The 20,774-nt window shown below is 44.9% G+C and overlaps 1 long non-coding RNA gene across 1 annotated transcript; it reads left to right on the forward strand.

The window, feature by feature from the left end:
- The first annotated feature begins 157 nt into the window (after nucleotides 1-157).
- LOC109248624 (uncharacterized) lies at nucleotides 158-20,190 on the forward strand. The gene is made up of 5 exons (XR_002072151.2): nucleotides 158-324; nucleotides 3,003-3,163; nucleotides 9,637-10,568; nucleotides 12,918-13,044; nucleotides 19,880-20,190. It is a non-coding gene; the product is annotated as an uncharacterized LOC109248624 (long non-coding RNA).
- Nucleotides 20,191-20,774: the final 584 nt, after the last annotated feature.

The raw sequence follows: 20,774 nt of genomic DNA on the forward strand, positions 1-20,774 counted from the left end.
CGCCCGCCAGCTCGGGTGGGGAGGAACTGCACGCGCGCTCCCCCGCCTCCCGGCGCCCTGCGCCCAGCCACCGCGTGCGCATGTCCCTCCTCCCGCCAGCCGGCGGCGGGGGTGGGGGCTGGAGGGCAGGGGGGCGGGGCCTGAGCTCCGCGGGCTCGCGCGCCCGACGCGGCCCCCAGCGTTCTTCGCCCTGGGACCCTCCTTGCTTTTTGAGGCTCTAAGGACAGTGCCGAGAGCTGGGGAGGGAAGGAAGTAGCAAGGGTGAAGTGGGGTGGCAGAGAGGCGGACACTGGCCACTTGCGGGAGACTGGATGTCCGGGAGACGTGAGTGGCCCCCTGGGTGGTGTGTGCAGTGGGGTCCCAGCCCCCCCTCTGTTGTTGACCAACGGCCCCCACGGGCCCCTCCATCCAACCCTTGCCTCCTAGGTTCTCCTAGTTCCGTCCCCGCTGTCTTCTCACATCTGTGCGCGTAGTCCCCACACTCCTCTAAGGACTGCTGGTACCCTATGCAGCTATCGCGTCAAAGCGGGCACCGTGCTCTACAGTTGGCACCCCCTGTGGCCTCCGGAGCTCGGAGAAGGAGGAACTGCCGTAGAAATAGGAGAAGCAGCTCGCCAAGCTTGGGGTCAGAAAGGGAACTCACATTTATAGTTCCGGCCGCGAGCCAGGCGCTGTTAGACACTCCATAGGCATTGTTTTATTTAATCCTCACAACAAGCCCGAATTGGAATTACTGTCTTCTTTAAGGATGAGGTCACGGGAGCAGGGAGGTGAAGTCGGTGCTTTAGCCATTCCATGGCCGGGTCGGGATTCACACAAAGTCTGTAGAATTCTCAGTCCTACCACCGGTTGAGTACCAGTTCTGTCCCTTGGGAGTCTAACGTGGGCCACCCACCTTTTCGAGCCTCAGTCCCCTTGCCTGTATAATTAGAAAATACCGCTACATAAGCGTGATGAGGATTAAATCAGCAGATGTGAGAAACGCTATGCAAACTGTAAAGTGCTTTTCAAATATCCTTGAGTCCAGTTTTTGTCCCAGGCGTTGGGTGTTGAGTGCTACTCAAAGGAGTAAGGCCCAGCCCCTTGTCTAGACTTGGCTTTGCCAGGAGGCAAAGGAATAGTCAAGAATTACAAGTTGCTGCGGAGAGCATTTGCCCCCCACCCCTTCCCCAACCCTGCCTGGGAAGATTGGAGTTTTCCCACAAGGATGGGCTGTCGTTGGGTGGGTGCCGGGGATTTGCAGAGCAGGGGCTGTAGGTGAGATATCAGTGGAGGGCTGGTGGGACCATATACCCTGTGGATAATATCCTAAAGGCTGGGGCAGCCTTTGGAGGATGGTGAATATGGCTGATCTTATTTGCCTGGAAAGATCCCAGCGGTGGCAGCAGGGAGGAGACGGAGAGCCCATGAGCGGGAACAGTCAGTGGCTGTGGCAACAAACACAGTAGTGGTAGGGGTAGAGAAACGGGGATAGACTTGGGAGGATACAAGGAAAACTAGGCTCCAAAGTCTATGATCTTAACCACAAATTACCCTACTTAGCCGCCTCCTTCAAAAAAGGCAGGAGAAAGTGCTTTTTTAAAAAATCACTGTAAGTCAGGAGAGTCATACGCCCAGAAGACAGCCTGTCGGCTTCTCCTTAGATGCCGGCAGTGATGCTGGGCCACGTTCTGTGGCCGAGCTCTGAGGGCACCGAAATGCTGACCTCTCTGCTGCTGTTCATGTTTTTTGAGCCATTTACCTGGCAAGTCCTCTGAATGTGTGACAGCACACACAGAGTATAATCTGTACTGAATCTCCTTTGACGCAATGTCTGCTAAGACCACAGCCGTATTTCATGGAGTATTTGAAGAAGAAAAGAGACTGCAGAAAGCAGCGGGAGGTGCCCAGGCCCGGCACCCAGGGATAGCCAGCTCTCCCCTAGAGGGCGCTCCAACTCTCCCCTTCGGGTGACTGGCCGTTAATCAGAAACTGGCTGTCGGTCCGGGAGCACAACCTACTGTGTAATTCAGGGGCCAGGACCTTCACTTAGAACTTCCTCCAGAGACCCAGAAGTCTCCAATACCCTACATTTCCGAAGAATTGTGCCCAGGACCCCTAGCCCAAGCTCCTCATACCGTATGTAATCACGCAAAAGGCCACCGTAAAATGTTCCAGTAAGTTAGTGTTCCAAAAGTTTTAGCCAGATGACCGTACTATTTGTACCAGCTTCCCTTTTCCTCAGATAAGAAGTCAAGCAAAATTCATACCCTGAATTATTAGCCTGGCAATTGTTTCTGCTGGCCCTTGGCAAGAAGGCATTCAATAATGCTTTCTTTTGCCAATGTTCAGTACGTTACAGGTATAAAAAAGATATCCTCTTGCATGAATAGATGTTTTTAAAGTCATGTGATTTAAAAAGAAAAATTTTTTGTTCCATCAAGTAAGTCTAAAGGTGTTAGGGGGTTACTATTTAAAGAAGCCATAAGGTGCTGTATTCTGGAAAACAACAACAAAATCCCACGTGGGGATGTCTGTTTGGATCCGTCAGCTCTCAGACCCAGTCCTCGCCCTTCCCTGCCTGCTCTGTACAGGGGAGGGAACAACTGATGAGGTTGGTTTTCCAGGTTCCTGGGGTTGCCGACTGGGCGCGGCCCGCAGAGACTGGAGTGTAACAGCAAGGGAGAAACCAGGGTTATCACCTTCTCTCTCTGCCTCCAGTGGCTTCTTCAGAGTGGCCTGGTCTCCTTTGTGCACTGGCTGACTGGGTTTCTCTCAGCTTTCACTGGATGCCCCATGGCTTCTGGTAACTTCGCCACCGCCTGTTGCCTCTCAGTCAAGGGTGCTGGTGGTTTCCTGTGGTTGCAGATCTCTGGGTTCCTTCACTGTTCCCGGTTGGGCTCTTGACTCCTCCCCCTTTCTGTAATCAGTTCCCTGCATTATAAACCCTGTGTTATAAATACTTGCACTCTCTAGATACTTGCACTCTCTACCAAGGTTCTGATTTTCTCATTCTTTTGCAGAGGCCTACTGCATGCAGCATCGTTGGTGTGGTACGTAATTTGGTATGACTGTATCCATTGTCAAGGAGCAGTGTGGGATAGTGACAAGAGCTGAGGCTTCCACACCAGGGAAATCTGGGTCCAGATGCTGCCTAAGGCATTAGCACTCTCTGTGCCCTTGGGTAAGGAAGGTATTATTATCACTCTCATCATCACCATTATCATTTAATACCAGTGGAATAATCAATACTCTTTAAAATGTGAGCAAACCAAACTTGGAGCAAAACTTAGAAAATCTAGTATCGCCACAGTTATATAAAGAGATACGAATATTTTTAAACCTTGTTTGACTCATAGTGGGAATAAAATGACGTGGGACTACGCTTCCTTTACTGCTCTGGATGCACAGGCAGAATTATGTGCAGAATTTCTGTACCCTCAAAACCTTGTCCAAACCTAGGGACATCCTTTTCCAGTGTTTTCCCTTATTTTAATACAAAAGTGCATTTAGAATATGAAATCATTCTTTGCTTAAATCATCAGAAACAATCCTCTTTGAAAACAGTGGAAAAGCCGACTCTTGATTTCAGCTCAGGTCAAGATTTCGCACTTTTTGAGTTCGAGCCCTATGTCAGCCTCTGACAGCACAGACACAGCTTGGGATTCTCTCTCTCCCTCTCTCTCTCTCTCTCTGTCCCTCTCTCACTCATGTGTGAGCTCTCTGTCTCTCTCTCTCTCAAAATAAATAAATAGACATTTTTAAAAATGCAGATTCTATGGCCACATGCTCCGGAGATGTGATTTCAAAGGTGTGGAGTGGAGCCCTGGAATCTGTATGTTTAACAAATACATTTGATGCAGGTAACTGTCTGACCACATCCTAGAAACCCTGTGTTGGTATTTCTAGCACAGCTCTGGGTGTCATATGCTCATCATTTGCATTTCCTCCTGTTCCTTTTTGAAACTCCTTCCAATGCTGAGTGTGAAGTTCCAGATGACAGACGTGGAAAGACCAAGATAGAGATGTACTCTAAATCTGAACTGGAGACAACGTCCCGCCAAAGTGCTGTCCAGGGGCCAGTCTTGTGGGGAAGGAGGCAAATCTCCCTCTCCTCTGAGAGCTAGAGGAAGGACACACATGAGGGTAGAAGGGAGGGCCTTTTGCCCTTGACCAGTGGTTCTCAATGAGTGTAGAAGCACCTTTAGGGGCATTCTGGCGTACTTTTTCTTATCTTGACAGTTGGGTTGCGGGGCACTTGTGGAATTTAGGGGAGGGGTCAGGGATGCTGAATGTCACAGTATGCCCTTGAGAAGAATTGTTCCACATACTGTCCAACTTCCAAAAGCCCTTCTGAAACATTCACGTCGGTTAAAAAAACAAAAAACAAACCTGTCACTATCTGAGCCTAGAATGTGACTGTCCTAGTCCATTTGGGCAGCTATCACAGAATACCATTGATTGGGTGGCTTGTAAACAACAGAAATTTATTTCTCACAGTCCTGGAGGCTGGAAGACTGAGCTCAGGGTGCCTGTGTGGCCAAGTTCGGGTGCAAGCTCTCCCTGACTGCAGATGGCCATCTTCTCGTGTCCTCACATGGGGTCACGTGTCTGGTGTTCTCACAAGGCCAACCCGTCTGGGGTCTCTTTTATAATAGTACTAATTCCATTCATGAAGCCTCTACCAAACTGAGCTAATCACTCCTGAATGTCCCACCTCCTGAGACCTTCATATGAATTTGGGGCTGAGAGAGACACAAACATTGGACGATAGCACAGTTTTACACATAAATGCAATGCTTCCACATATAAAGCAGAATTTTTAGCGTTCCCATATGTACTGGATTTTTTTTTTAATTTTAAATGTTTATTATTTATTTTTGAGAGAGAGACAGAGCACAAGCAGGGGAGGGTTAGAGAAAGAGAGGGAGACACAGAATGAGAAGCAGGCTCCAGGCTCCAAGCTCTCAGCACAGAGCCCGACGCAAGGCTCGAACTCACAAACCGGGAGATCGTGACCTGAGCCAAAGTCGGACGCCCAACCAACTGAGCCACCCAGGCACCCCTATGCTGGATTTTTAAAAAAGGAATGAAGCTACAATAGAAGTCATGACTGACTTAACTTTTAGATTTACAATGACTTCTTCGTCTTCAGTCATTCTGTCATTGATGGCAGCACCACTCAAGGTACATGAGTCATCACCATAACCCACCTGTATTTGTGTTTTAGCAAATTGCTTCTACGTGTAGAATCTAACTACCTCATTATATGTATTTTCTAGTATTTGTACCTAAGCCTTATATATATGTTGAAATACGTATTATTTTGTGGAGCCTGCTTGGAGTTCTGTCTCCCTCTCTCTGCCTCTCTCTCTCTCTCTCTCTCTCTCTCTCAAAAACAAATAAACATTTAAAATTAAAATATGTTTAGTGGAGTGATACGCATATAATGATTCTCATGGGGGGGGGGTGTGCACTGACAGAGTTGAGATCCACTGTTCCTATACGGAAACAGGTAAGATGTGTTGGGGGGTGCCCCCTAGTGGTCGGTGTTGTGACGGCATCCCTCCCCCAGCAAGGAGAAAATGAGAGTCTGGAAACGTTGGTAATTCTAAGACTTCCTTTCATTAAATGAGGCAGTGTTCCCTTATAAAAGCTTTTCACATGTTTGTTAAACTTACAATTAAAAATTTGGGCTTCCTTCTTCTGGCAACATAACTGCTAAAATATTTTTTAAAAAATTTTTAATGTTTATTTATTTTTGAGAGAGAGAGAGAGAGAGAGAGAGAGAGAGATGCTAGTGGGGGTGGGGCAGAGAGAGACAGAGACACTGAATCTGAAGCAGGCTCCAGGCTCTGAGCTGTCAACACAGAGCCTGACACGGGACCCGAACTCACAAGCAGTGAGATCATGACCTGAGCCGAAGTCGGATGCTCAACCGACTGAGCCACCCAGGCGCCCCCCAAAATATTTTTAATTATTGTTTAAAATTATTTTGAGATTCTAAGCTTCACACACATGGAAAATACACTGTTAAATAAGGGAAACTAATCAAAATTCTCTACCTCTCCTCATCAGCAGCATGTATACTCTGAAAAACTCAGGGAAATTAATATGTTATGTTTGTCTCCCTTGGTTTAGAACATTCCAGATTTCACTATGTAGCTTCTGAAATGTACAGCATGTGTGTGTTTGCTTTTGTAGTAATTCACTATTATTTACATCTCTACTTACACAGTTACTACCTTTCAAAACAGAAATGGGGATGTGAAATAGAAGATGCCAGAAACCACTTTATCTCACTGATTGGCTTTCCCAACCACAGTGCTCTTCTTTCCATATAAAATAAGAGTTGTTTACATGGAAAGCAAAAATAGCACAATGGATTTATAGAGGGCTCCATAGCACATCGTACTTAGAAGTTTCCTGATTAATTCAGGAAATACAACACTACGAAAGTTCACACGTATGAATACATTTTGATTACTATTTCTATGTAAACTTACTGTCAAGAGAATTTCACCCATGAGGCGATATAACAATGTAAGCTCTGTACCTGATCACAATGATTTGTTCTTTTACCTTGGACAAAATAGTTCAGTCTTCCTGGACCTTTGAGGCCTTATCTGTAAAATTAGAGAGTTGAACTTAAATAAGCTTTAATGAATGTCCCAGCTTCATGAATCTGGAGGTTGAGGTGAATTTGCCCATGCTATTTTAATTATCAACATGGGATTATCTATAGCAAATTGTAGGCCACCTCTGTTCATTCTCAAACAAAATGTACCACCCAATATAAACCAATTTTAATAGCAGAACAGTATAATGAAAAAGGTTCATATGATGGAATAAATATGACAAATGTTAGTCATGCATATTCTTGATTACCCTATCGGGGCAGACTATTGAGAGTTAATCATGTTTTTTAAGTGGCCTTCGGTATTGCTTAGAGTAAGTCCGTTTCACACTTGCCTCTTTAAATACTGCTCACGGGATCTAAGAATTTGAAAAGCAGGTAAGAGGCATTGGAGAGCATCGCCATCCTGTCCTTTTGTTAGTCCCTAGTTAGGAACCCCCAGGACAGGGACCACTGGTTGTTATTCTGAAGCAGTCCTCCAGTCCGTAATTAGGAAGATCGTAATCAGACCATAGAATATTTGAGAATGAAGGGGCACCGTTAATAATTACATGAGACAACAAGCATGCACTGGACCTGAACAGGCAGCTCAGGCCATAAGGTCACTCTATGACTAATGCACATTCCTCAAGGTAAGAATGTCTCCTGATTGGAGCAGACTGACTCATTCATGTCCACCTACGCTAAGAAGACATGAACTCTTTTTGTTTTGTTTAACTCTTTTAAATATAATCGGCTAGAAGACTGTTGAAGAATCTCCATAGCCTGCTCATACACTCAGTCATTTATACACACATCCATTCAAAGATTATTCATTGAACACCTTCGAAAATGCCAGGCTATATACAGGTATTGGGAATAGCAGTGATGAAAAGAATGGCATCTGCCATGATGAGGCTCATAATCTCATATGGAGATTATTAGAAGAGAAAACCTGTCCCTGACATCTGGACCTGGCTTCCACTATCACCCAGGCCTCCCTGTTCCCTGGGATCTGGCCCAGATCTCAAAACCAGGCCATGGTATTCTCCCATTAAACATAAACAGTGTCACAGAGGCTCAGCATCAGACAAGGCCACTCTGGGATCGTATGGGTCAAGACCAAAACAAGAGCACTCCCCCAGTAGTCCCGTGTGAACAAAGACAAAACACGACCACTTTCTAAACCACTCAAATGCTCAAATATCCCTCTCTGATCCCTAATTTGAATGACTGCTGCTTCTTACCAATTGTAGCTTCAGCCTTGCTCCATTGTCCCTCCTTCTATAAGATTTATTAAGATACCCATTCAGAAATAGCCCACTTCCTGACATCATCCAATCAACAGCAAAGTCCCACTTCACTACACCCTCCCCCAAATCACCCGAGACCAAATCTGGGTTTTCTTTCACACCCTCCTACTGAAGGCTCCTGGGTTGTCCTTTCTCCCTCACTGCCATGAGCAATAAACCGGACTTACTCAGCCACAAGGTGTTGCCCCTGGTGAACGGATAATTATGATGGCCAGCATAAGGCAAAGAATCAAGCTGAAATGGTATATAGTATTCACTCTGTGTTTCACAAATCTATGACTATGTGAAACATAACCTTCGTGCTTTAATGTGTCTTGTTTGTCCTTGAAAAGGACTATATAAATATTGAAAAATCATTATCTATTTAAAGACAAGTCTCTGAGCACCTCAACCTCCTTAATAGCTGCCCAGATCAAAACCTACAGTGGAGATGATGCTGAATAGACAATCTTTAACTCCAAAAATTGCTTTTGTTCTTTTTTTTTTTTAATGTGTATTTATTTTGAGAGAGACAGAGTGCAAGCAGAGGAGGGGCAGAGAGAGAGGGAGACACAGAGTCCGAAGCAGGATTCAGGCTTCGAGCTGTCAGCACAGAGCCGGATGCGGGGCTCGAACCCACATGCCATGATATCATGACCTGGGCTGAAGCTGGATGCTTAACCAACTGAACCATCCAGGGAACCCCCCACCTTTTTTTTTTTGAAAGAGAGAGAGGACACAAGTGAGCAAGGGGCAGAGACACAGAGAGAGAGAAAGAAGCAGGGCTTACCAGAAACGGGGCTCGAGCTCACCTGATGTGGGACTCAAATTCACAAACTGTGAGATCATGACCTGAGCCAAAGTCAGATGCTTAACAACTGAGCCACCCAGGCACCCAAATTACTTTTGTTCTACAGTGACATGAGTATCTTAATTTTTCCACCAACATAATGTCATTTCATAATCTATGATGCAGCATTCAGTGATTTCATGAACCCATTCTTTTCTGCCATGCAGCCTAATTTGTTTACTTATTTCTGTTTTCTCTGTAGGGTGCTTCTCAAGTATAATCAAGGAGTTTGGAAATTTACCAAGTAATGAAAAATGAAATAATCATAGAAGCATAGAATGAGGAGATAAATAAAATAAAAATTCATTGCCTAGTCAGTATTTCAAAGGAATGAAATACAGTATTTGAAGGTTTTCATTGTCTTTGTCCTGAAAAAGATAAGCGAGATAGAATGGAATGGGCTATCTTTAAAACTACAATGGCAAATTCTCTGGGAGAGCGTTGCCTATGCTGAAGGCTGTGTATCCAAAAATGCCACAGAACAGATTCTGATCTGGGCAAAGGGTTCTCTTTCAGCTCTATAGATGTATTCTTGGCTGTCGTCCACGGAGTGTAACCTTCTCAAGTACAGAGCCATTGGGCAATACAGAAATCCGCACACAGTGGGCAGGTAGTGTATCTCTGCCTATTACCTAACTAATAGAACTCACCACTGGAGCAAGTAGGTGTCAAGAAGGAAGACAGCTAAGAACTTACAGAACTGGAGAAGTGCAGGAGCTCCCATCATTACTACGGCTTTCCTTCTGGTCTTTATTCTTCAAGAAGACAAAAATAGCATCTTTGTTGTTGTCTGGTATCTTGAATATTCCACATGCTGAGAAACATTCTGCACGGATCATGATTTTATTTAATCATAAATGTTGCCTTTCTTTTTCTTTCCTTGCTCCCACTCTTCAAAGGCTCTACAGATGCATCATCAAGGTCAAGGGCATTGCTACTTGTAACTTAGAACAACATAGCATTGTCGTCTGTTTAAATCCCTCTTCAGGGATGATACCCTCCCATCTATTCATTCTGCAAGATTCTAGAATCTTAGACAACATTCTATCAAGTAGAACCTTCTGGATTTCATTTTGGCCTTATTCACTGAAAATTATGGAGCCCAAAGCTTTCGTTTATACTGCTTCTATATATACCTCCAGGGCAAGAAAATGGATGAGAAGAATGGTTATCTTATAGCTTTTCAAACAGAAACTCATTACAATCTCAGTTAATGAAGCATGGAGAAATCAAAATCAAAGCATCAGTATTTACTACCTCCTAGATGCCTGGAACTTTTCAAAGTGAATTACAGAGCAGATTCACACCCTTTAAAGAATTTGTAAATTCAGAAACGGCTGGGAGCAGGTGAGTATTTCTGCAAAATTTGAGAGGTGTGGATCTATGACCAAGGAAGCAAGGACTGTGGCATCCCCAGAAGCTTTCCTTTTGAATCAGGAGCTGCTTTGACCAGGACTTGCGTGGTATAGTGTTCGCAGAAGCACGGATGGCCAAGGACCTCTATCCTATTATTTACCCTTATTACTTCCTGGTGTTGGCACTTCCGCAGAAAATGTTGACGCGTGACATCAAAGGCGAAGAGGAGATCCGCAATCCCTAGTTCCTTCCCTGCTCCTCCTAAGCTGAGGGAAGCGAGCGTGGGGAAAACGTGCAAATATCAAGGAGCAAAATCAAAACAGCCAAGTTCATTTGGGGCGGCGTACGTGATTCAAAGCGCGGTGAACATCCGCGGCGAGGTCTCGCCGCATTACTTCTATGAGAAGGCACGATGCAGTAGCTGGGAGCTGGGGCTCTGGTGCTAGACCCCAGCGTGGCCAACTTGTATCCTTGGGTAAGTTACCCGTTCTCTCCATGCCCCTGTTTTCTTATAAAATGGTGGTAATAATGGTGCCTAACTCATAGGGCTGTTGGGAGGATTACAACCAGTAACAAAACAAGTAGTACGGCGAGTATTAAATACTGTTAATACATACAGACAGAATCATATTATTCAGCACCCCCGCAAGACCTGAATCAAGATCAGCTATTGCTAGGGGGGAGGGGGGGGGATGAAGGTTTGAAGCAATGTATCATGAATTCAAGATACCAGCACCTCTGAGTGCATGCCCTCCAACCAGCTTTGTGTTGGTAATTTAGCTTCCTGTATAAAACCGCTAAGAATGTGCTTGAAAAATATAAACAGGTATTCCAGTTTGAAAAAAAAAAAATGTATATATATATATATATATATATATATACACACACACACACACACAAGAAAAAAAACATGCAGAGGGAAGTAATTACGTCTGGCAAGGCTTGATGGTGGAGGTAGAAAATGAGGCTTCTGGCATGGATCAATGGGCCCTTGGTATGCGTGTTCTCTTGGTTTTACAGATGGAGAAACTGAGCAGCAAGGGAAAGGGGTACTTCAGCAAATGCCACCACACTGTTTAGGGGCGGAGGCAGGCTTTGCACTCAGAAGTGCTCTGTCAGTGCACAGCCACGGCCACGCCTTGAGCTCCCTCGCGGCATAAACAGCTGCCTTCCCTGCAGGTGGGGTGACCCGGGCGTGTCAGGCATCCATCGGAGCTGCTGTGGACCTTTCCGAGGGGTGACAGGGAGCTGACTTCGCAAGATGCACAGAGGACAGATCTGCTAGAGAGACAACTGGAAGGGAAGAACTAAGGGTCGTCAGGCGGATGATAACGATATCGCGTCTGCTTTCTGGGTTTAGAAAGCCAGGAGCATTTCTGGAATTTCCATTCATGAGTGAGATGATGGTGGAGGGAGAGTTTTATATGTAGCAGGAATCAGAGGCCTTTGGGAGCGCGTGGAGTGCATACAGGAGAGATGAGTTCTGCTCAAATGAATTCTGTAGAAGTTAGAAATTGAAAAGGTGGGGAAACAGCCTATCCCTGTATGGTGATCTAAGGAAGGGCTGACCTTAAGAACCTGAAAAAAATTGGCTCTTTTTCTTCTTTTATGTTTATTTACTTTCGAGACACAGAGAGGGGGGGGGGGGACAGGGAAGGAGCAGAGAGGGAGACACAGAATCCGAAGCAGGCTGCAGGCTCCAGACTCTGAGCTATCAGCAAAGAGCCCAACGCGGGGCTTGAACCCACGAACCGCGAGATCATGACCTGAGCCGAGGTCAGACACTTAACTGACTGAGCCAACGAGGCGCCCCCCCACCCCCAAATTGGCTGTCTTTAGGTCCCTTCAGAAACTTAAATGTGGCCCCGTGAGAATGTCATTTGAGAGGAGCAAAGGAAGAAGCAATTAGATTCTTTGAGACTTGGGCAAACAGAGCCCATTAAGGCACGAGGGAAATGACTTGTGATTTTCCAGTGTCCATTTGACAACACCGCTGGGTTTGGAGTTGTTGCCCGTCGTGCTACACGGTGGAAGAAACAACGGACAAGCGCCAGCCCACCAAGAATGCTCTTGGGTTGCATGTGCTTGCTATAGGATGAATAAGAAGCATGCATTTGGTCCATGCCTTCAAAACCTGTAAATATCTCAGTCTCAAACGTTTATTTGAGCACAGAGACAATGTGGTCAGATCCAATCCTGACTTAACGAAATGCCTTGCAAGAGCCTTAATACTAGTAATAGCATCCGAGATGTGAAAATCACATCTTCGGGGTGCATGAGGTTTTCGATGATTTTCCATGCATGTGTGGAATTGACTTAGCTTCTTGGGTCACAGATTTGGATGTTTTTAGCTCCTTGTCTCCCATAGCATTTTTCCCACATTAATGACTAGGGAGACAGTTGCCACAATCCCATCCCCCTGTTTGTCTGCTTTGGAGGACATTGATTTTCACTGGAAAATAAAATGAATGAAAAAGAATGGCCAGGAGCGTGTCCCTGAAACTCTGCTTGGAAGGCACCTTCAGAAGACAGAGGAGCGAGCAGATGCTTGCAAGAAGAGAAGCCCCTCGTCCGTGCCGCTTTCCTGATCCTTTAAATTGGTTCTGGGCTCCAGAATGTTTGTCTTCTTCTCTTTCTGCTTCCCCAAAGCAGAAGCCAATCAATTCAGAGTATGTGCTCCTTGAACAAGTTCAATATGCCAGGCACAGCCGCCACCCATCTCCTTCATGGTGCCGCTAGTTCAGCCCTGACCTCCACCCTGCACACTGTCCAAGCTGTCTGAGGTCCTCTAGGTCATGACGATCCTCATTTCCTATCATTGCAGGCTCGGCTGGCTTCAGGACACAGCACAGGAGCAGAATGCTGAACCAGGGCTTGTGGCATATGAATTGCAACATTTCCATATTTTTCCTGCACAAACAGCCGGGACCAGATTGTATACACATTTCAGAGTAAGTCTGAGAGATGCCCTGCTAATCACTAAGAAATTTCTTGAATAAAGGAGGAATGAATCTATTCATTCATTCATTCATTCATTCATTCATCCAATACTTTTGCTGTACTAAAGTATAAGTACTCCTCTCCAAACATGTAAACGTGAATGTTTCCTTTTTTGATTTTGGAAAAGTAAGGATGGAGAATATCCCACATCGATTGCTGCTAGATACGCTGTAAATCTCCCATGGGGGGGAACATGGAAAAGAAAATCGTAAAAATATTTGCTCCTGATTCACAATATTAATAAAAGCTTTGTTGCTATTTAGACAGCCTGGGAATGGAATGAAATATAAAAATCTTGATAAGAGTGAATTTGGTTGGGAACTAAATAGAAGACTTTATCTATCTATCTATCTATCTATCTATCTATCTATCTATTTATTTATTTATTCATTTATTCAGTAGGCTAAACACCCAATGCTGGGCTTGAACTTACTACCCTCAGATTAAGAGTCACATGTACCAGTGACTGAGCCAGCCAGGCGCCCCGAAGGCTAATTCAAATTGTAGAGAACTTACAGTTATTTTTACTGAAAGAATCAGGACACCCAACCTTGCTCTGCCCCTGGTAAGCAAAGAATGACCTGCAAATGTCCCGCTTTGGGACCAGACTGACCTCGGCTGAGATCTCAGCAGACCACAGGGGATCTTGCTAGCTGAGCGAATCCGGGCAAATTGTGACTGAACTTCTCTCTATGTAGCTTCCATTGTCCGCCAACAGCAGGACAATCATAGCGATAAAATACTCCCCCAAGGGCTGTTGGGAGGGTTAAATGAGATATTGTACGCCAAACCTTTTGTACATTCCAAACACACAGACAAGTTCCAATTAATTAGCCGTGTGACCTTCTGGGAAGTCACTTAACCTCACCGGTTTCAATTCTCTCCAATTCTAAATTCTCTTTCCAAACAGCCTCCTTGGATTGTAGAGAATTGTAATTAGCATATCCGGCACCCGCCTAATTTGTGCCAGCTCCCGCTATCACTGCAATTATACTGTTTATATGTAAATGGCACCTCAAGTCCCTGAATGGTGCCAGTGCACTTAGCTAAGAAAACAGTGTCTAATCTTATTGACACGGCTCCTTTCCTTAGCAAATCTTTGTTCGCTGGGAACTCAAAGGTACACTTCTGAGCAGCCCCAAGGAACTGACAAGGTTGAAAAAACTGCAGTATGAATTCTCGAGATTTTTTCTTTGGTTGAGTGATGGGAACAGAAATGACCCTACACATGCATAGTACCCACCTTCCTTTAAAGGTGTTATCTCGACGCTGATTCTGTTTGGATGGACTGTTGCAATTAGCTCTGACAGCCACTTGAAGCATTTTTTTTTTAATTTTTTTTAAATTTTTTTGAAGCATTTTTAAACTGAGAGGAAATTTTAACTGCCCGAAATCACATCAAGATGTGTGTTTATGTGTGTGTGGGGTGGGGCGGTGGGGGGGGGGAGTAGGATGGAGAACACGAGCATGCGTCCAACAGAAATCTGTATAGTCGGAAGGTTTGACTGAATGAGTCTTAGAATCTGCTGGTTGACTCCGTTTCCCACCCAAACATCTGAGTCAGCCCTAGTTAAGGCTCATTCATTTAGCACATAAATTTTGCCAAACACAGAGAACACAAAAATGACTAATCATTGCTTTGGGCCTCAAAGAGTCTCATTAAGGAGCCAATATACAAGCAAGGATGATGTATTAGGATGTTAGGGAAGATGGGTGCTGCCATGGGGCGCAAAGGAAAGAATAAACAACTTCCCACTGATGAAGGTGGGAGGGGGCTGGTGAGGAATAGTCTAGAGAGGAGGCAACCATTTTTGTCTTTTCCAACTTTGTGTTCCCCCAATTATTAAGGTTTCTTCTCTGCTCCTCATTCTAAAGAAAGATGCTAGCTCTTGCCATCTGTCAAGTCTAAGGCCTCCTGTTTGGGGACATGACATTGTCCCCAAACTAAATGTGTCAGTGGGAGAGACGCATGGCTAATAACTGCAAGCAAAGCAGAGTTTTGCTGACTTGTTTGGGCATGTTCCCTGGAAGGGGAGACTCAGCAGGGCCTATTTGTCAACCTCCTCCTGAGTGGGGAAGCCAGGGCTCACCAGCAGCTTGGGGTTCCTATGGGTCATATTCCCGAAGCTCCCCCCACCCCAGTTTATGGTATAAACAGTGGGTGGACTTTTCACGGGGTCCACCCAGTAAAATTTCAAAGCCCTTGTCTTTAGGATAATTTATTCATTGGAATGAGGCCACTGTGTGCCAAGAAGAATATGGAAAGGTGGTTTCTGCTTAGAGTCTCTCCATTCCCATACAACCCAACCCAGAAGTGGTTCTTGAAAGTATCCAACAACCATCTTTACGAGCTTCAGAGTCCCCGGGGCAGTCGTTCTTCAATTTCCCATGTGTCAGCATCACCTGGCCCCCACCCCCAAGAGTTTCCTATTCAGTAGGTCTGGGTTGAACTTGAGAACTTGAATTTCTAGCAAGTTCCCAGGTGAGACCACATTTTGACCACCACTGCCTCAGAACAATGATTGATTGCTTCCTGCTAAAGCAAGCTTTTCAGACAATTTAAGTATAAGATTTAGTGCAATCTTGCATGGTTAGATGATTAGACCAGATGTAATAAGAAAAGGGTGTTTGTTGAGGCGCCTGGGTGGCTCAGTCAGTTGAGCATTTGACTTCGGCTCAGGTCATGATCTCACAGTTCGTGGGTCTGAGCCCCGCATCGGGCTCTGTGCTGACAGCTCAGAGCCTGGAGCCTGCTTTGGATTCTGTGTCCCCCTCTCTCTCTGCCTTTCCCCTGCTTACGTTCTCTCTCACTCCCAAAAACAAATAAACATTTTAAAAGATTCAAAAAAAAAAAGAAAAAGATGTTTGATTAAAGATCACCTTTGGGGCGCCTGGGTGGCGCAGTCGGTTAAGCGTCCGACTTCAGCCAGGTCACGATCTCGCGGTCTGTGAGTTCGAGCCCCGCGTCAGGCTCTGGGCTGATGGCTCGGAGCCTGGAGCCTGTTTCCGATTCTGTGTCTCCCTCTCTCTCTGCCCCTCCCCCGTTCATGCTCTGTCTCTCTCTGTCCCAAAAATAAATAAAAAACGTTGAAAAAAAAATTAAAAAAAAAAAAAAAAAAAAAGATCACCTTTGTCTTGGGGCATCTGGGTGGCCCAGTCAGTTAAGCAACCGTCTTTGGTTCTGGTCATGAGCTCGTGGTTCATGAGTTCAAGCCCGGAATCAGGCTCTGCTCTGACAGTGTAGAGCCTGCTTGGGCTTCTCTGTCTGCCTCTCCCCTTCTCCCTCTCTCTCTCTCTCAAAACAAATAACTAAACTTAAAGAAAAAAGATCACCTTTGTCTCACTTGGCTGAGTGGGTGGGTGACAGGTTTCCCAGAAGCATTCTTCATTAAAGTTTATCATGAAATTGTTTTATTTTTTAAAATGTTTATTTATTTATTTTGAGAGAAAGAGTGCACAAGCAGGGAAGGGACAGAGAGAGAGGGAGAGAGAGAATCCCAAGTAAGCTCCATGCTGTCGGCACAGAGCCGATGTAGGGCTTGATCCCCTGGACCATGAGATCATGACCTTAGCCTAAATCAAGGGTCGGATGCTTAACCAGCTAAACCACCCAGGGGCCCTTAATTTTGTTTTTTAATCAAGAATGCTAATTTCTTTCCAGAAGAAGATTGGGAATTATATCATACAGACTTAGATCCCCAGACTGGGTTAAGCCCATATATTCTTTTACACCAGGAACACAAGGCAAAACCTCCTTACATAAATAGAAGGTAGCTTTACTGAGGATTCAATCTCCTCCCTCAGGTCTCTAAGAAAGGAAATGGCATCACACCACATTGCACTAGAAAATCAGAGTTCCTGCCATCTACACAGCAGTAGAGTTCCTTGTCTGCCCTTCTCTCTGCAAGCCATCTGTCTTGGCTCACTTGTAGTTTTCTCTGCGTCTGGCTTTAGTCTGTCATAGCTTGAACTACGACCACATATGGCATTGCAGCTCTGTTCCCATAGCTAACCGACTCCTTTTGCTCCTCCTTGTGTTCCAGAACTCCCCTGAGAGAAAGAACTGACTAACCCAGCTTGAGCCAGGGATCTCACCAGACCCAGTGGGGGTTGGGGAAATGCTGCCAGCTCCAGGGCCAATGGCCCAGCGTCCTCGACGGGAAGGGGAGTCTGGGTAGGGAGGCAACGATGGGTGCGTGCAAGTGAACCATATACATCCTACCTCGAAGCTTTGCATACGTGGCACTCCACGCATAAAGCATCCGGCTAGACACTCAGTAAAGAGTAGTTTCTTTTCTACCTCATTGTTCTTCTGGAAAATTCATCAGGAGTTCAGAGAATGAGGTAGAAGATTCTGGTTAGCTGTACCACGTCTAGCAGGAAAGCATAGGGGGGATGGTCTTCTGAACCCTTGCTCCCACCACCCCCCACCCCCTTACTGGCTGCACAACTAGTGTTATCTCAGGGCTCGGTCATGTTCTCAGTCCCGGGGCTCCACAGGAGAGGCAAAATCTTCAGGTCTGCTAGCTCAGGACACCAGGGAATAGTCACACACCTCTCTTTCTTCACACTTCAGGAAAGTGTGACCATTTGTCAGAGGCTTTCTTTTCGCAGCAAAGGTGACAGAAAAATTATGGGCGTTGTTAAAAAACAAAATTCAACTGAGTAAATGTGAGGATATAGTTTGCTTTATTCGATGATTCACGAATCGGCAGCATCCCATCTTCGCAAGTAGGAAGGAGAGCTGAGGAGTTAAACAAAATGGAACCTTTTAGAGGTAGGAGGGGGCAGGGACAAGCAAGTCATAAGCAAAGGAAAGGATTGTTTCAGGCCAGGTCTCCTTCCTTTAAGGTCTATCGGGCAGATGACCTCACTAGTACTGGTCAAGTAATTCCAGGCTTATTGGTTTAAATTCCACTCCTGGGAGAGGCTGAAAATGTGATTAGGATAGGTGTTATGTCTGGCTTCACTGGCATGGGGCTCAGCACAAGTGACTCCATTTTGGACCTCTTGTTTCTTTTCTTAACAATGTGTGAGATTGTACCTTAATCTGAAGTGTCTAAACCATATGCTTAACCATTATCCAAAGGTTTGAATAAATATGTGGATTTAATAGCATATATTATTTTTTGCTAATTTATGGGGGGGGGAACCCTTTCATAATCCCAACAGAGACCATGGCTCTTAATATTAGCATTAAGGGTTTATAAAAACTGTAACATTTAATTCAAGTGCCTGTTTGGGCATGTTCAATTCAAGGAGATTTCTTACCTTTTCTCTAGTCCCCTCCGCTCCTTCTTTCTTTTGTTATTTATTTATTTATTTATTTATTTATTATTTGAGAGAGAGAAAGAGTGAGAGAGCACAAGTGGGGGGAGAGGGCAGAGAGAGAGAGAAAGAGAGAATCCCAAGTAGGCTTCATGCTCAATGAGGAACCTGACACGGGGCTCCATCCCATGACCCTGGGATCATGACTTGAGCTGAAATCAAGAGTCGGACAGTCAACTGAGTCACCCAGGCTCCCCTTTTGTTTTATTTTAAATTTAACTTTTACCAGTATCTCTAGGACTTCCTGTCGGTAGAAGCCGTGTTTTTCCTGGTAGAGTTTTGACCCGTCACGACCTTAACACCAAAAGGCAAGGCGGCAATCCAGTGCCACAGTAAAAGGTCCCTCGGGACATTCTTGTCCCACTGTGGTGCTTGCAGCCCTCACTGCCGTAAGACAGCGGCCAGGGGCACGGACAGCACCCTGGGAGCTCCTGTGTTCACAGTGGACCTCTGGTCTGTTCACCAAGGCAGGGGGCAGGCTCTGTGGGAAGAGCCACCCAGGTCTATTTTAATTTCAAAGTAGTTGTATTTCTTTCTGTATTGCAGTAAACTGTATATCAGTTTAGCAAGGATCATTTCCTGAAGGTACAAAAAATTCTTTTTTCTCAGATTTTGTCACTTCCGAGCAAACTACTCTTCCTTGCCACATGTCAAATCGACCATTGACTGACTAGGCACCATAAGAACATATTGACATTATTTCCTTTGGGAATTCTGTCGTTTTCAATCATTTTCGTGTTGATGGGAAAGAAAATATTGAAAGCATATTTCATTGTATTTACCCTTTATTAGAGGGTTTCCCATATTCACAACCAGTAATTCCTCAAAGAACTTAGACACAGAAACCACCAAATGAAAAGTTCAAAATAAAAAGTAGCCCTTTCTTCTTCAGGTTGGCTATAATTTTTCAGATTGCTCAGCCAAATTATGGAAAATCATATTTTATCCAGTAGTTATAATGAACCTCTGTGCTCCCGCAGCAATCTCTTCATTTATCTTCTCATATATTTTAGGAAGAAAAGCTTTTATCCAGCATTCTTCCCTTCCGTGTTTTGTTTGGTTTTCCTGCTTTGAACTGGATCTGAAAACGTCTTCTTAATTTGAAATTAATCTTTTCTTTGGAACTACACAGCCGAGGTTCTCAAAGCTTAATGTGCATCAGAATCACCCAGAGGGCTTGGGGGCACCTGGGTGGCTCAGTCAGTAGAGTATCCGACTTGGACTCAGGTCATGATCCTGCAGTCCGTGAGTTCGAGCCCTGTGTCAGGCTCTGTGCTGACAGCTCAGAGCCTGGAGCCTGCTTCAGATTCTGTGTCTCCTTCTCTCTCTGCCCCTCCCCCACTCATGCTCTGTCTCTCTCTATCAAAAAATGAATAAACATAAAAAAATTTTTTTTAAATAATAAAAATTAGGGAAGTCAATATTATATTCAAAATCTTTGTCACTTTTTTTCTACAGTTCAACAAGAGTGTTTGTAGACTATTGAAAGGTGGATTTATATATAAGACTTATTTCCCATTGAAGACATCAGATTGGAGTCTTCTGATGAAGACATCAGATTCGAACTGACAGCGCAGAGCCCGACACGGGGTTCGAACTCACGGACCGCAAGATCATGACCTGAGCCGAAGTCGGATGCCCAATCTACTGAGCCACTCAGGCACCCCGACCTCCCTACCTTTTAAAGATGAAAGAGAGGTTTAATTACCCCTAAACCTTTCTACAAGCCCCCTCATCCCTATGCAATTTACTTTTCATGTCTTGCTATATCCCACTTATTTATTTTTATTTATTTATTTAAATGTCTATTTATTTATACTTCCCACTTATTTATTTTTTATTTATTTATTTAAGTGTTTATTTATTTTGAGAGACAGAGAGAGTGCGTGAGCAGGGAGAGGGACAGAGAGAGAGGAGAGAGAAACCCAAGCCGGCTCCACGCTATCAGCACAGAGCCTGATGTGGGGCTCGATCCCACCAACTGCGAGATCACGACCTGAGCTGAAACCGAGAGTCAGACGCTTAACCAAATGAGCCACCTAGGCACCCCCACCCCCCACTTACTTATAAATACAAGCTCAGCCTCCAGGTAAGGAGTCCTCTTTTCCAAACATAGAAATTCCTGAAGAAAAGGGGAAGAATTAGCTACTGTGTCCCACCGACTTTGCCATTTAGGGCCACGTAACTCTGGGTGCAAATTTCAAGGGATAATGAAAACTATAGCTTTCCAGACTTGAAATATTTTTTGTAATTGAAATACTTTTGTACTGGGAAAACGGCAATTGTACAAATGAAGGATAAACAAAATCTCCTAAGTGAAATATTTTCTTCACCAAATGAAGTTTAGTCAACT

The sequence above is a fragment of the Panthera pardus genome, unplaced genomic scaffold (assembly GCF_024362965.1).
Source record: "Panthera pardus isolate Hobbes unplaced genomic scaffold, ASM2436296v1 HiC_scaffold_15, whole genome shotgun sequence".
Taxonomy (NCBI): Eukaryota; Metazoa; Chordata; class Mammalia; order Carnivora; family Felidae; genus Panthera; species Panthera pardus.